Source organism: Macaca fascicularis, chromosome 1 (assembly GCF_037993035.2).
Source record: "Macaca fascicularis isolate 582-1 chromosome 1, T2T-MFA8v1.1".
Taxonomy (NCBI): Eukaryota; Metazoa; Chordata; class Mammalia; order Primates; family Cercopithecidae; genus Macaca; species Macaca fascicularis.
The window spans coordinates 210,498,188-210,512,509 of record NC_088375.1 but is presented as its reverse complement, the minus strand read 5'-3'; the positions used below and the strand labels follow the sequence as shown (position 1 = coordinate 210,512,509).

General features: G+C 49.2%; 1 protein-coding gene across 3 annotated transcripts in view; it reads left to right on the top strand.

Annotated features, from left to right (window-relative positions):
- NCMAP (non-compact myelin associated protein) overlaps nucleotides 1–14,322 on the top strand; it is a 51,571-nt gene that overhangs the window by 22,936 nt on the left and 14,313 nt on the right. Inside the window, exon 1 of one of the 3 annotated variants that reach the window (XM_045377959.2) lies at nucleotides 11,789–11,963. The exons of the other annotated variants lie outside the window; for them this stretch is intronic. The gene's annotated coding sequence lies outside the window, so the exon portion shown is untranslated. Of the gene's footprint in view, nucleotides 1–11,788; nucleotides 11,964–14,322 lie in introns of those variants that run through there. 3 annotated transcript variants of the gene reach the window in all.

Genomic DNA, 14,322 nt, shown 5'->3' with positions numbered 1-14,322 from the left:
TCACTTGAGGCCAGGAGCTGGAGACCAGCCTGGGCAACATAGTGATACCTTTTGTACTAAAAATACAAAAGTATTAGCCAGGCATGGTGGCATGTGCCTGTAATCCCAGCTACTCAGGAGGCTGAGGCACGAGAACCTGGGAGGCAGAGGTTGCACTGAGCCGAGATCATGCCATTGTACGCCAGCCTATGAGACACTGTCTCAAAAAAAAAAAAGTACCAAATAAATTACCAATGAACCTTCCTCTGTCTATGTGCTCCTGGGGGCTTTGCTGGCCCTCCGTCTCCCCATTTGTAGAAGAGAGGGCAATGGACTCAGGAGTTTTCCAACTGGGGTCTCCAGGATCCTGGGACAAGGAGTTGCTTCCTAGAGCCTCCACAGAGGGTGTGTGGTGTGGTGAAGAGAAATTGGGAGTGCGGCGGGAAGGGGGGTAGCTGGAATAGAAATGAGGGGTTTTAATCCCTAAGCCTGTTGGGGGAGGGAGCTTAGTTTTCTTTTTCTTTCTTTCTTTTGTTTTTTTTTTTTTTTGAGACAGGTTCTCACTGTCTCCCAGGTTGGAGTGCAGTGGTGCGATCACAGCTCACTGCATCCTTGACCTCCTGGGCTCAAGTGATCCTCCCATATCAGCCTCCTGAATAGCTGGGACTACAGACACATGCTACCATGCCCAGCTAATTTTTATTTTTTGTAGAGGTTGGGTCCCACTATACTGTTCAAGCTGGCCTCAAACTCCTGGCCTCAAGCAATCCTCCTGCCCCAGCTTCCCAAAGTGCTGGGATTACAGATGAGAGCCACCACACCTGACTGAGCGCTTAGTTTTCTATCATAAACTCATCCCCCGAGCTCCCCAACAGAAGAGAAGAGTAGATCTCCTTTCCATCTAGACAAACACATCAGAAAATCTACAGGTTTCATTTTTAATTTGGCTGACAGAATCTCCCCCACCCCAGTCAGGCTGGTTACCCCTAGACGGTGCCCGGCAGCCCGGACCTCCGCATCTTCTTGCTCCTTCCTGCTGGAGGCTGGAGCCCCTGGTCCCTGGAATCCCTGCCCTTCTCTTGCTTCACCCCTCCCTCACTTTAGTGGGTGCATCCTCTAGGGGCTTCCTGGGAAAAGGTGCATGGGGTAGGGTGGGTTTTTGTTTTGTTTTTTTTTTTAAAGACTTGCATGCCCAAAAGTGTCCTTTCTCATAGCATCCTGTTCTTGTTTTATAGATGTAATATCTTAGCTGTCTGAATATATTGATGTTTTCTTCTGCTCTGTGCATTGTCTCTACTTGCCTTAAATGCCTCCATCTGTTCATTTGTTTTGTTTGCTATCTGTTTGTCATGCTTGGAACTTTTCTCCTCTCAAAGGTCTGTTGATGGTCCTTGGCTATCTGTTCCTATTTAAGAGTAAGACACAGGCTGGGGGTGGTGGCTCATGCCTGTAATCCTAGTGATTTGGGAGGCTGAGGCCAGAGAATCCCTTGAGTCTGGGAGTTCAAGACTAGCCTGTGCAACATAGCAAGACCCATCTCTACAAAACTAAAAATTTAAAAAGTTAGCCAGACATGGTGGTGGGCACCTGTAGTCCCAGCTGCTCAGGAGGCTGCACTTGGGCCCAGGAGTCCAAGGCTGCAGTGAACTATGATTTGCACCACTGCACTCCAGCCTGAGCAACAGAGTGAGACCTTGTTTCAAAAATAAATAAATAAATAAACAAAAACCCATTCAAAACTCTAGGTGAGGTGGGCAGAGCTTGTCAACTAGCAGCCTCTCCATAGGCCGACTAGACAGAACCTGGCCATTGTATTAGAGGATTCTCTAGTCAATCAGTATCTGTAGATCTATTCCCTTTGACTAGTCAGTTTCCCAGAGCCTAGGCTGTGATATTCCCCTTTTCAGCCAGAGATTAGCCTTTGGCAGAGCTAAGCTTCCCAGACAAATGTGCCTATGAATCACCTGGGGTCTGGCCGAGGGGTAGGTTCTGGCCAGCAGGCCTGAGAGGAGCTGAGAGTCTACATTCCCAACAAAGCACCAGAGCTGCCAGTGCTGCTGATCCATGGACCACACTGTGAGGGCCACAGCCTGCAGCAGCACTGCCCAAAATGACTTGACACAATCCTGTGCTGTCCAGCGCAGGAGCCACCAGCCACAGCGGATGCCGGGCAGCTGAAACGTGGCTAATGCGACTGAGGCACTGCATTTTTAATTGTATTTAAGTGGAATTCATTTTTTCTTTAACTCGCTGTGGCTATATGTGGCTGTCATGTCGGGCAGTGCAGGTCTACCTCCTCCTGGCTATCTCTGCAGAGGGGCAGAACTCACTCTATTCTGCAGGGTGGAGGAGGCCCACAGTGGTGAGGACGGAGGGAAGGGGTGGAGGGGGGCAGAGTGGAGCTGTGCCTTAACTTTTGTCTTCCTCTTTTTTTCGGGGGGCAGGGGGATGGAGTCTTGCTCTGTCATCCAAGCTGGAGTGCAATGGCGTGATCTGGACTCACTGCAACCTCCGCCTCCCAGGTTCAAGCAATTCTCCTGCCTCAGCCTCCTGAGTAGCTTGGACTACAGGCACGTGCCACAACACCTGGCTATTTCTTATATTTTTAGTAGAGACGGGGTCTCACCGTGTTTTGTCAAGTTCCAGCCTGGTCTCGAACCCCTGACCTCAGGTGATCCGCCTGTCTCAGCCTCCCAAAGGGCTGGAATGACAGGCGTGAGCCACCGCGCCCAGCCCGTCTTCCTCTTTTTAGCCCCACCTGGTACCCTGACTTTTAGTGATCTCTGTCACCCACTCACTCCTGAGTCCTTGGGGGGTTTCTTCAGTGGAATCAGCTTTAATTGGTTTCCCCAGTCTGTAGGTTTGGGCCTTGGCCTCTTCCAGGCTGTAAGTCATACTCAGTCATTGGCTTTTCCAGCTTTCAAACCTGGACTGGGCTCTCTCCAGTGTGGTTGTTTTCTCTTCTGTTCCCTTTGGCCTTGAGAGTTGATGCCTCTCGATTCTTGATTCCTTTACTGTCATATGTCGGGGGTTCAGGATGAAGCAGAGATGGATACTCATGCTCCATCTGGTTTGTTTAACCAGCCAGAAGTCCTTTCTTCCTTTCTGCTTTTTTTTTTTTTTTTTTTTTCGTGATGAGGTCTCGCTGTGATGCCCAGGCTGGAGAGCAGTGGCACTATTTTGGCTCACTTCAACCTCCGCTTCCCAGGTTCAAGCGATTCTCCTGCCTCAGCCTCCCAAGTAGCTGAAATTACAGGCACCCACCACTATGTCTGGCTAATTTTTGTATTTTTAGTAGAGATAGAGTTTCACCATTTGACCAGGCTGGTCTCGAACTCCTGGCTTCAAGTAATCCACCTGCCTTGGCCTCACAAAGTGCTGGGATTACAGGCATGAGCCACTGCGACCGGCCCCTGCTTTCTTTTGTTTAAAAGATGTATCCCAAACTTTGTTTATGTCAAGATAAGGCCAACCAGCATTCATCCTTCTGACCTGTAAGTTTCCTGCAGACAGGAAACTCGTTGTGTTCAGTAGCCTAGAGAAACCACCCTAAGTTACTGGACGGCCTCAGAGTAGCCGGGAGAAGTCCAAGGCTCTGCCTGCCTGCGAAAGAGCCCAGCTAACCAACCCAGTGCACTTTCTCTAGTCTGTAAAGGGATTGATGAGGCTCATGGAGGGACAAGACAGCTGAAAGACATGCTTGCAAATCAGAACTGGCCAGGGAGTGCCCTAAAGCAGACAGTCTACTTTAGTAGACATTTACAAGACTAAATCCTTACAAGACAAAAGACCTTCTAAGCCCTTGGCAGGGAGGAACTTTAGAAAGGAAGATTTGAGACTGGTTATGAGTTAACTAGGCAAATAAATCCCACAGATGGGATAGAATTTGGGCTGGCAGGGGCTGGGCTGAAGTGGTCCTTCAGGACAAGATGAACTATAGATACCTTTGAAGTTAGGTTGAAAGTAGGTTGGTGCTAAGACTTACATGAAATCAGCTTGCTCAGCAGGGAAGGAATCAGTCCTGCCCAACTGCCTCTTGAGCCCACTCCCTATTCCCCTACCCCAGCTGGCCCGGCGGCTCCAGGACTCTTCCTCTGTCCATCTGTCACAGCCCTTCCCATGCGCGCCCTCCTGATGTGTTGCTGGTGCCTACCACCCCCTGCACACATCGGATCCACCTCAATGCCTCCCACGGTGCTTGGCCTATGTGTCTGCGTGTAAAGGCAGTGTAGACGAAGCAGGAGTGGATTCAAAGCGCAAACCTTGGGATCAGACAGATAAGACTCCAACTCCTATGTAGGAAGCTGAATAATGGCCTCCCAAAGAACATCCTAATCCCCCAAACCTGAGACTATGTTAGTTTACACAGCAAAAGGAACTTTGCAGATGTAATTAAGTTAATGACTTTGAGGTGAGGAGACTATCCTGGATTAGCTGAGTGGGCCTAATGTCATCATAAGGGTCTTTATAATCGGAAGGCAGGAGGGTCAGAGAGAGAGGAGGAGATGTGATGATGGAAGCAGAGATCAGAGAGAGCAAGGTAAGATGATGCTACGCTGCTGGTCTGAAGATGGAGGAAGAAGCCACGAGCCAAGGAATGCAGGCAGTTTGCAGAAGAAGCAAGAAAAGGCCCAGAAATGAATTCTCCCCTAGAGCCTCCAGAAGGAACACAGCTCTGCTAACACTTTGATTTTAGCCCACTATGACCAACTTAAGAATTCTGACCTCTTAAACTGAAAGAAAATTACTGTGTGTTGTTTTAAGCCACTAAATTTGCAATAACTTGTTAGAGCAGCAATAGGAAACGAATAGATCCGAGCTCTGCCATGTGTCAGCACAGATGCCTTGGGCAAGTTTCCTAACCTCTCTGGGCCTCAGCTCCTTTGTCTGTAAAATAGGAATAATATATCTGAGAAAACATATACAAAGTACTTGGCATGGTAACTCACACGTGAGGCACTTGATCAATGGTAGTAATTGTGCTTTTGGTCATCTCCATTATCATCATTATCACCGTTATTGGTTGTTTATCTGCAGATGTGAAAACGGACTGGACATTTTCCTTCTTATCTAGATCTTCTTGGATAGAGAGAATAGGAAACTGTTAAGAGGCAGGCCAAATAGCGCTACTCCAGTGATTCTCAACCAGAGAAAATTTTGTCTGCCAAAGACTTTTGGAAATGCCCTGTAACATTTTTGGTTGTTACAACTGAGGGGATGCTACTGGCATCTAGTGAGCAGAGGCCCAGGATGCTGCGATGCTGCTGAATATCCCATGATGCACAGGACAGCCTCTCACGACAAAGAATTACCTGGCCTGAATGTCAGTAGTACCAAGGATGAGAAACCCTGCCATACTCTGAGGCCTGGCTGTACCTCTTGGGCTCAAAATATCAACAGGTAGAAAGAAAAGTGAGCAGAGAGTAGCCGGGCATGGTGGCTCATGCCTGTAATCCCAGCACTTTGGGAGGCCAAGGCGGATGGATCACCTGAGGTCAGGAGTTCAAGACCAGCCTGGCCAATATGGTGAAATCCCATCTCTACTAAAAATACAAAAAAAATTAGCTGGGCATGGTGGCACACATCTGTAATCCTAGCTACTCAGGAAGCTGAGGCAAGAGAATTGCTTGAACTGGTAGACAGAGGTTGCAGTGAGCTGAGACTGCGCCACTGCATTCCAGCCTAGGTGACAGAGCAAGACTCCATCTTAGAAAAAAGAAAAGAAAAGAAAAGAAAAGAAAAGTGAGCAGAGTCCTTCCCTAGCAGGGTCACTGACCCTCAGAGTGTCCCCAGGAATACTGCTTACCTCCTGGGGGCCAGAGTCACCGAGGACAGTTTGGAGTAGGAGATCTGAGTTTGAGACTCACCTCTTCCATTGACCTGCTGTTAGATTTTGGGCAAGCCCCTTAACCTCTCTGAGCCTCCATTTCCTATCAGCACAGTGGAGATGAAAAGACCTGCCTCGTTGTGTGGATTGAATGGGGAAGCATGTGAAAGCACAGTGCCTGGCACTTGGGTAGGGACTGCTTGAGTGCTGGCTTCCTTCCCTCCTGGCCTAGAATATCGAGGTGGCATTATTACCCTCTGACATATTCACTGAGGGACATAAACCCATTAACCCTGTGCCTCCCCCTGCCCCACAGGGACAGTGGGACACCTGGAGATTTACGTGGGAGCTCATATGGAGGTCGAGGCCTTTCAAGAGCTGGGTCCTTGGCTTGAGCCCAAAGACCGAGAGACAGATGGAAGCCACAGGTCGCATTCTAGCTCTCAGTCAATCTCCACCACAATGTCCACGGGTCTCTTCCTCCCACCGACATCTGGCACTGTGTGTGCCACACTTTTGGCACAAGCAAAATAAGCCTTGTGACCACTTTCAGCTGGGGTTTCTATTTATAACTCTTAGCACATACAGCTTATCATATCTGCAGGTCTTGGGTTAGAAGCTCCGGGAGTCCCCTTTCCTTACAATGCAGGCCACAAAAATCAGAACAAAGGACATCTGAGCCACCGTTTGTCAGGGTGGGTCTTACTTCACAGGTGTGGTGGGCCTGAAGCCCAGACTTCCAGAGCCACAGGCTGCGGCTTTTGCCCTTTGACTGCAGTATGACATTGATCGGGCACCTTTCTGTGGTCAGTGCTGGGCTGGGCATGGAGTGGGCAGTGGGGGTGGGGTTGATGTCCAGTACATGTGATTGAAGAAAAGATTCTGAAAGGAAACAATTCCTTTTCTCATCCTTTTGGTCTGAGTTCCTCAGGACATAATCCCCTCGGCCCCTCTGGTTTTTTGGTTTTTATTTTATTTATTTGTGTATTGTTCTTTGGTTTAAAACAGACCCACGGCCCTCTTTGAGTCTTCTCAGTCCTATGCGCAGGGTGAGCGCTGGTTGAATGGATGGGAGGACAGATGGACAGAAGAACGGGTGGAAGGACTGTGTGCCCAGTGAGTGGGTGGGTGGGTGAGTGGGTGAGTGGGTGGGGGCATGAGTGAATGGCAGGATGAAAGAATGGATGGGTAAATGCAGCAGAAAATGTGCTTCCAACCACAAGGAACACATGTTCAGTATGTGATTGCATATGGCCTCCAATTCGGGGGAGCACTCGGCAGAATTCCTACCCCAACTTTGGGAGCTGTGATACACAGAGCCATGAACAGACAGGGCAGATGGGGTGGGGAGCTTATGATAAGGGACCAAACAGGAATGGAGGGTGAAGGAAGTGGCCATGCAGGATTCAGGTGGCTCGGGTGACTATGCACCCTACAGAGTGCTTGGAAGTTCATTCCCGGGTTTCCTTTCTTGTGCACTGCTGTTGCCAAATCAAAGCCCCTGCATGGAATCTGCCTTGGTCTGTTCCAGTCTCGAGTGCCTTCTAGGAAGGATCGCTGCCTTCCAGAGCGACCTGCTCACGCTGACTTCCCTCTCCTCACATCCCCTGAGTCCATATCTACAAAGAAGAATAAGCTTTTGGAAGACACTGGTTCTTGAGTAAAGCTATGAACAGTTCCATATAACAGAATCACTGGTTGGAAAAGCCCTTAGAGATGATCTCCAAACTGGGCAATTTTACAGGCAGGAAAACCAAGGTCCAGGGAAGGAAGAGGACTTTCCAGGATCAGGTAGCAAGTGAGTGACAAGGGAAATCCTGGTCTTCTGAGTCTCAGGTTATGAATCCACAGCTTGCTCTTCCCCTGTCCAGCCACAGCCCCTGTGCCCCACTGGTCCCATCAGGACTCTCTGGGGGAGATCTCACTATTTCCTCTGTCTCTGCTCTCAGTGGAGATGGAGAGGAAGATCAGCTCCTTCAGAGGTCCTGGTGAATCCCTGCTCAGATCCCCTCCTTGGGACACCAGGCTTCATGGTCTGACTCCCTGACCTCCCTGTTTATACCTAAGTTTGACCAAGTGTAGCCCAAAACTTGACCAGACAGAGAACGGGCATTCAAGCTCCAAAGAGACAGAGCAGGGAGAACACAGACTGGAGTCAGGGAGAGGTGAAGAGAGGCCCGGAACTGGCATGAGCACGCCAGGCACTCTGTTGAGCAGTTATGGTATCTCATTTATTCTCACAACCCCACGAGTTAGGGGGTGTTATCCCTGTTTTACAAATGAAAGAGCGGCTCAGTTTATCAAGCTGGTCAGTGATGAGGCAAAGGTGAAAATCCAGGTCTACCCAACCCCAAAGTCCTTGCTGGATCATGAGCCTCTAGCCAATGTGCTGTGTCACAGCACTGTCATTTCAGCCATCCAGGAGGAGCTGAAATGTCTCTCCTGAGGGTCCAAATCAACAAGGTCAAGGCTAACAGGGATCAATGCAAAGTCCTGATTGTCAAAAAGTCATTTGCACAAATGCAGAATGGAGTCCTGGCGACAGGACAGCAGACCATCATGATATTGTCATCATGAGACTGTTACTGCCACTCTCTTTCCACTTGGCAGTTTATAAAGCCCCTTCACAGCTGGGCGCGGTGGCTCGCACATGTAATCCCAGCACTTTGGGAGGCTGAGGTGGGCAGATCACAAGGTCAGGAGTTCGAGACCAGTCTGGCTAAGATGGTGAAACCTCGTCCCTACTAAAAATGCAAAAATTAGCCGGGTGTGGTGGCAGGTGCCCATACTCCCAGCTACTCGGGAGGCTGAGGCAGAAGAATCACTTGAACCTAGGAGGCGGAGGTTGCAGTGAGCTGAGATCGTCCCACTGTATTCCAGCCTGGGCAACAGAGTGAGACTCCATCTCAAAAAAAAAAAAAAAAAAAAAATCCCCTTCACTTGGTGATCTTGGGGCTTTGGCCATTAACGAGCGTAAGGATAAGTGTGAAAAAGAGTAGGGGGGTGTCTTTCAGTAGGTGGATAGGAGCAGTGTGCTGTGGCTGCCTATAAGGCCAATGAGCTATTTGTTTTTATCAATCCAGGGCAATATCAATAGATACCGTCTACAGCACTGTGCTGAATATATGACATGTTTCATATCATTTAATTCTCACAACGCTGTGGAATTGTGACTATTATAATTCCTATTTCACAGACCAGAAAACTAAGAGGTGAAGAAAGTTGGCCAAGGTCACACAGCTAGTAAATAGCAGAATTCAGGCTCACATCTGATAAGCATCAAGAAACCTGTCATTCTGAACATGTCAGCACCCCTCTGGAGTCATGTGTCCAGTTTTGGGGTCGTTCTTAGGGGAGTCCTTGACACAGAGGAATGAGGAACCCATGAGGGACACCATCACTCGAAGACTTGTTTGAAGAAGCTGAGAATATTTACCCCAGAGAAGAAAATCATCAGAGAACATACAATTGCTGTTTTCAAGGGCAGAAAGCTCCTCTGCTTAAAAACAGATTGGCTTCACAGGATGTTTACCAACCTGCAGCCAACTACTATCGCCACCTATTGGTGGGAGGTAACATTGATGTGGTGATACCGCCTACCCTAACTGCTCTGTTCCAACCGGGAAAGTTTGAATTGAGCCTTTCATATACAAAGGTCAAAGGTGCTTTTCTTTTCTTTTCTTTTCTTTTCTTTTCTTTTCTTTTCTTTTCTTTTCTTTCCTTGTCTTTTTTTTTTTATTTTCTTTTCTTTTATTTACAGGGTTTCACTCTGTAGCCTAGGCTGGAGTGCAGTGGCGTGATCTTGGCTCACTGCAGCCTCTGCCTCCCAGGCTCAAGCAATCCTCCAGCCTCAGCCTCCCAAGTAGCTGTGACTACAGCTGCACACTACTATGCCCAGCTAATCTTTGTATTTTTGTAGAGAAGAGGTTTCACCATGTTGTCCAGGCTAGTCTCGAACTCCTCGGCTCAAGCAATCCACCCACCTCGGCCTCCCAAAATGCTGGGATTATAGATGTAAGCCACCACTCCCCACCACAAAAGTGCTCTTAATCCTGACAGGTTTTCACTTAGAAGAGGTAGCAGGTTTACCTTTGTGGGGAGGTAATTGGCACCAATAAGTAAAAATTACAAGGTGCCAATATGAAGGTCAATTTTCTTTTTCTTTTATTTTTTATTTTTATTTTTGTAGGAGTTTAGGAGCGGGGGTTTAATAGGCAAAAGAAAGAGAAAGAAACAGAAAGTAAAACAGCTCTGTCTTTAGTGAGAAAGATGGGACTTCTGAGAGGAAAAGACTCAATTTTCTTTTTCTTTTAATTTTTTGAAATGGTATCTTGCTCTGTCACCCAGGCTGAAGTGCAGTGGCTCGATCATGGCTCACTGCAGCCTCAAACTCCTGGGCTCAAGCGAATCTCCCACCTCAGCCTCCCGAGTGGCTATGATGACAGGTTCACATCACCACACCTGGACTGAAGGTCAATTTTCTGACCATTAAAACATCCCAATATCTCCAGGAGCTGCTTGGGAGTAGTGAGCCACTTAAGTGGAGGAGATCAAGTCCTGCTAAGTCTCCGCTCTCTCAGGAGATTGGGAGAAATCAATCCCAATGTTTTGGTGGGTCGAGGGCTTTCGTGGGTTACCTGCTCTGAGTTACAGGTGGCCGTTTGAGGAGCGGTCTGCCAGGGTGGGTAGTCTCTCTATTGTCTTATCCAGGGAGGAACTTGTAAGCCAGGCCAGAGGGAGAGGGGGTACCCCTAGGGCAAAGCTTCAGGGGAGATATTTTGGACAGGTGGGGTCGACAGCATTTATCTTCCAGATTCGGCTCTTAGACTTGGTCAAGAGCTAGTCAGAGAAGGATGGATCCGTGAATAAATGGTTATGACCCGCCATCACTTTCCAAACTCACCTCCCACACAGGCCTTTGTAAACAACCCAAGAAAACAACAGGTCCCTTGTAGATTCCGTAAATGTGATCGAGGCTCTGCTGAAGCCAGAGGCTCACAGTGTGGCTAAGGGCAGGAGTCGTTGGGTAGGAGTCACGGTCAGGGTCAGGGACCTGGGACAAGGGCCCTCGTCTGTCTGCTGAACCCTGGCCTGTGTGGGTTTTTTCATCAAAGCCCCACATTGATCCAGGTGGCCCTGGATGCTGGGCCACCTGTGCCTTGTGGATTTGCTAGGAGGGTTTTTTTTGTTTTTTTTGTTTTTTTTTTTTTGAGACAGAGTCTTGCTCTATCGCCCAGGCTGGAGTGCAGTGGCTCAAGCTCGGCTCACTGCAAGCTCCGCCTCCTGGGTTCAGGCCATTCTCCTGCCTCAGCCTCCCGAGTAGCTGTGACTACAGGCACCCGCCACCATGCCCGGCTAATTTTTTGTATTTTTAGTAGAGACGGGGTTTCACCATGTTAAGCAGGATGGTCTCGATCTCCTGACCTCGCGATCCATCCGCCTCGGCCTCCCAAAGTGCTGGGATTACAGGCGTGAGCCACCACGCCCGGCCGCTAGGAGGGTTTTTGAAGAAGGAACTGTGAAATTGAACAGACCCTGGCTTGAATCCTGGCATGGTTTTCATATCAGCCATGTGAAGTTAAGGCAGTTGCTTCTCTGCTGCGAGCCTCAGATTCCTCATCTGCAGAATGGGCAAAGTGCCTGTGCCCTCCTTACTGGATCGGTATGAGGATTAAGTGAGCTCTCCATCATAAAGCGCCGAGTGCAGTGCCTGACACATAGTGCATTATTATTATGATTAAATTAGCCTCTCTCAGTGAAGACGGGCCTTCCTCTCCCTGTCCTCTCCCTGTTTTCTATGGCCGTGGCCCTTAGTCTTAAGGATGTTTGATACTGAAGTGCCCCTGCTGGTCCTCACTTGGTTAACAACTGTGCTGGGGCCCCACACATGAAAACACCCACATCCTTGGCCGTGGCTGTGCTACCACCCTCCCTCCCACCTTCTCTGATGCAGCAGGCACACAGAGGCAATTGAAAGCCCTCAGTTCCGAGATGAGGCGAGATATGCTCTGAGATTCCTCACTGTTCTCTGAGAGAGAAGAGTAACTGGGCCCATCCAAAAGACAGTCTGCACCTGGAACTCAGCACCCAGGAGGTCACCCCTGCAGGACCTGTAGAAGAGCCTGTGTCCTGGTGGCCTTAGGTGGCTGCATTACTGGTCAGTGTGTGTATGTGTGTGCATGTGTGTGCATCCCTGTATTCCTGCAGTGAACCAGTCACAGACCCCACTAGTGTGTGTCACAGACAGGGTGGGGCAGTAGGAAGGATGCAGATGTTGCTGTTTGTAACACCCAGGTTCACAAACCAGCTCTGTAGCGCTGGGGCTACATAAGCGTGGAGAGTTAGCTTTATGTATTTATGTATTTATTTATTTATTTCTGAGACAGAGTCTCGCTTTGTCGCCCAGGCTAGAGTGCAGTGGCGCGATCTCAGCTCACTGCAACCTCTGCCTCCTGGGTTTAAGCGATTCTCCTGACTCAGCCTCCCTCAAGAGTAGCTAGGATTACAGGCACCTGCCATCACACCCGGCTAATTTTCCATGTTGTCCAGGCTGGTGTCAAACTCCTGACTTCAAGTGATCTGCCCACCTTGGCCTCCCAAAGTGCTGGGATTACAGGTGTGAGCCACTGCACCTGGCCGAGAGTTAGCTTTATATGATCAAGTCTCAGGGTCTTCATTTGAGAGAAGAGGAAAGGAAAACTTATCTGATATGGCATTTTGCTAGTTAAATAAGGGCATGGACAGAAACTATCTGGAGCAAGGTCTTGGACCATGGCAAACACTCAGATGGTGGCTTCTGTCATTTTTGTGCGTGTTGGTTTCACGGTGAATATGTCCATGGGTCTGGGTTGGCCAGTGATTGTTCCATGTCTCTCTCACTAAGCAAACCTTGATCCGCAGCCATCTATTTGCATCTCTTTTCTGTTTTTAAAGGAATTGTATGAAAGCCTCACTGGTGAGTCTTCTTAGCTTGATATTGGTGAGGCTAGAAGGAGAAAATTTAGGGAAATACGTACTAATACCCTTCACAGGCTGAGGCAGGGCCAGCATCTCCCCTTGACAGTAGAGGTGGGCAGTGCTGGGTGGGAAAGGCTTTCATTCCAAATTCTCATATTTGTCTGTGCTTTTAAAATTTTATTTTATTTATTTAGTTTTAGAGACAGGGTCTTGCTCTGTCACCCAGGCTGGAGTGCAATGGTGCCATCATGGCTTATTGCAGTCTCAAACTCCTGGGCTCAACGGATCCTCCCTCCTCAGCCTCCCAAGTAGTGGGGACTACAGGCACACACCACCACCAGGCTGGCTAATTTGTGCTTATTTTTACAGAAAGAATGTTTCCTTGTTTTCAGCTCCAGATCCCCCTGTCTCTAAGTTAGTTCAGCAAATATTTACTAATATTCACTATAAAACTTACAGCCACCATTTAGTGAGCATTTGAAAACACTTTCCATACCCCACTGCTCACTCTCGGCTCCCTTAGGGAAAGGGAGAGGCAGTTCGTTTTACGGGTGAGCAAATGAAGCTGGGAGAAATGCAGTGACTCATTCCAGCCCTTGCACGGCGAAGGAGAGAAGACCCAGACACTTTATCTGAGGAAGGTAGAAGGATATGAGAAAGAACAAGAAATAGTCTCTATCCTCAAGGACCTGACAATGAAATGCAGCATTAATGGCAGACAAAGCGGTGGACACATGCCCCGGTGGTGTTTCTTTGCAGGGCGCTGCTGTGGGAGGATAGGGGACAGAATCGCTATTTCTGTCTGAGTGGGAGTCTTCCTTGGGGGGCGACTGGGGACTGGGCTGTGTTTTTTGTTTTTGTTTTTTTGAGATGGAGTCTCGCTCTGTTGCCCAGGCTGGAGTGCGGTGGCGCGATCTTGGCTCACTACAACCTCCACCTCCTGGGTTTAAGCGATTCTCCTGCCTCCCAAGTAGCTGGGACTATAGACGTGCGCCACCATAAGCAGCTAGTTTTTGTATTTTTAGTAGAGATGCGGTTTCACCATGTTGGCCAGGGTGGCCTGGATCTTCTGACCTCAAGTAATCCGCCCACCTCCGCCTCCCAGAGTGCTGGGATTACAGGCATGAGTCACCGTGTCTGGCCTGGGCTGCGTCTTCGAGGCTATATTCTTTTTCTTGGGGAGCAATAGAGCATGGCCAGCCTGAGCCTGTTTCAGGTGTTGGGAGACAGGAAGCCCAGGCAGGGAGACAGTGTGGCAGGAGTGGGGAGGTCAGGCAGAGTCACACGGGGCTCCTAGTGGGAGCCTGAGTATGGGAGTCCGGAGGGTCTGGTCTTGGGAAGGAGGGGTAGATAAGAGCTAGGGAGTGTTAGGCAGGGCCCCGGATTAAGGGAGTGCAGATAAGGTAGAGGCAGAGCCCACCCTATAGATTAACAGGGCCAGGCCACAGAGGCCATTCTGACCCTGTGAAGCCCCCGGGGCAGGCCACTGCCACCAGAGCCCCGAGCTGGGGTGCAGATGGCCTGACCCTAGTGTGTGTGTTTCAAGGGGGGTGCTGACC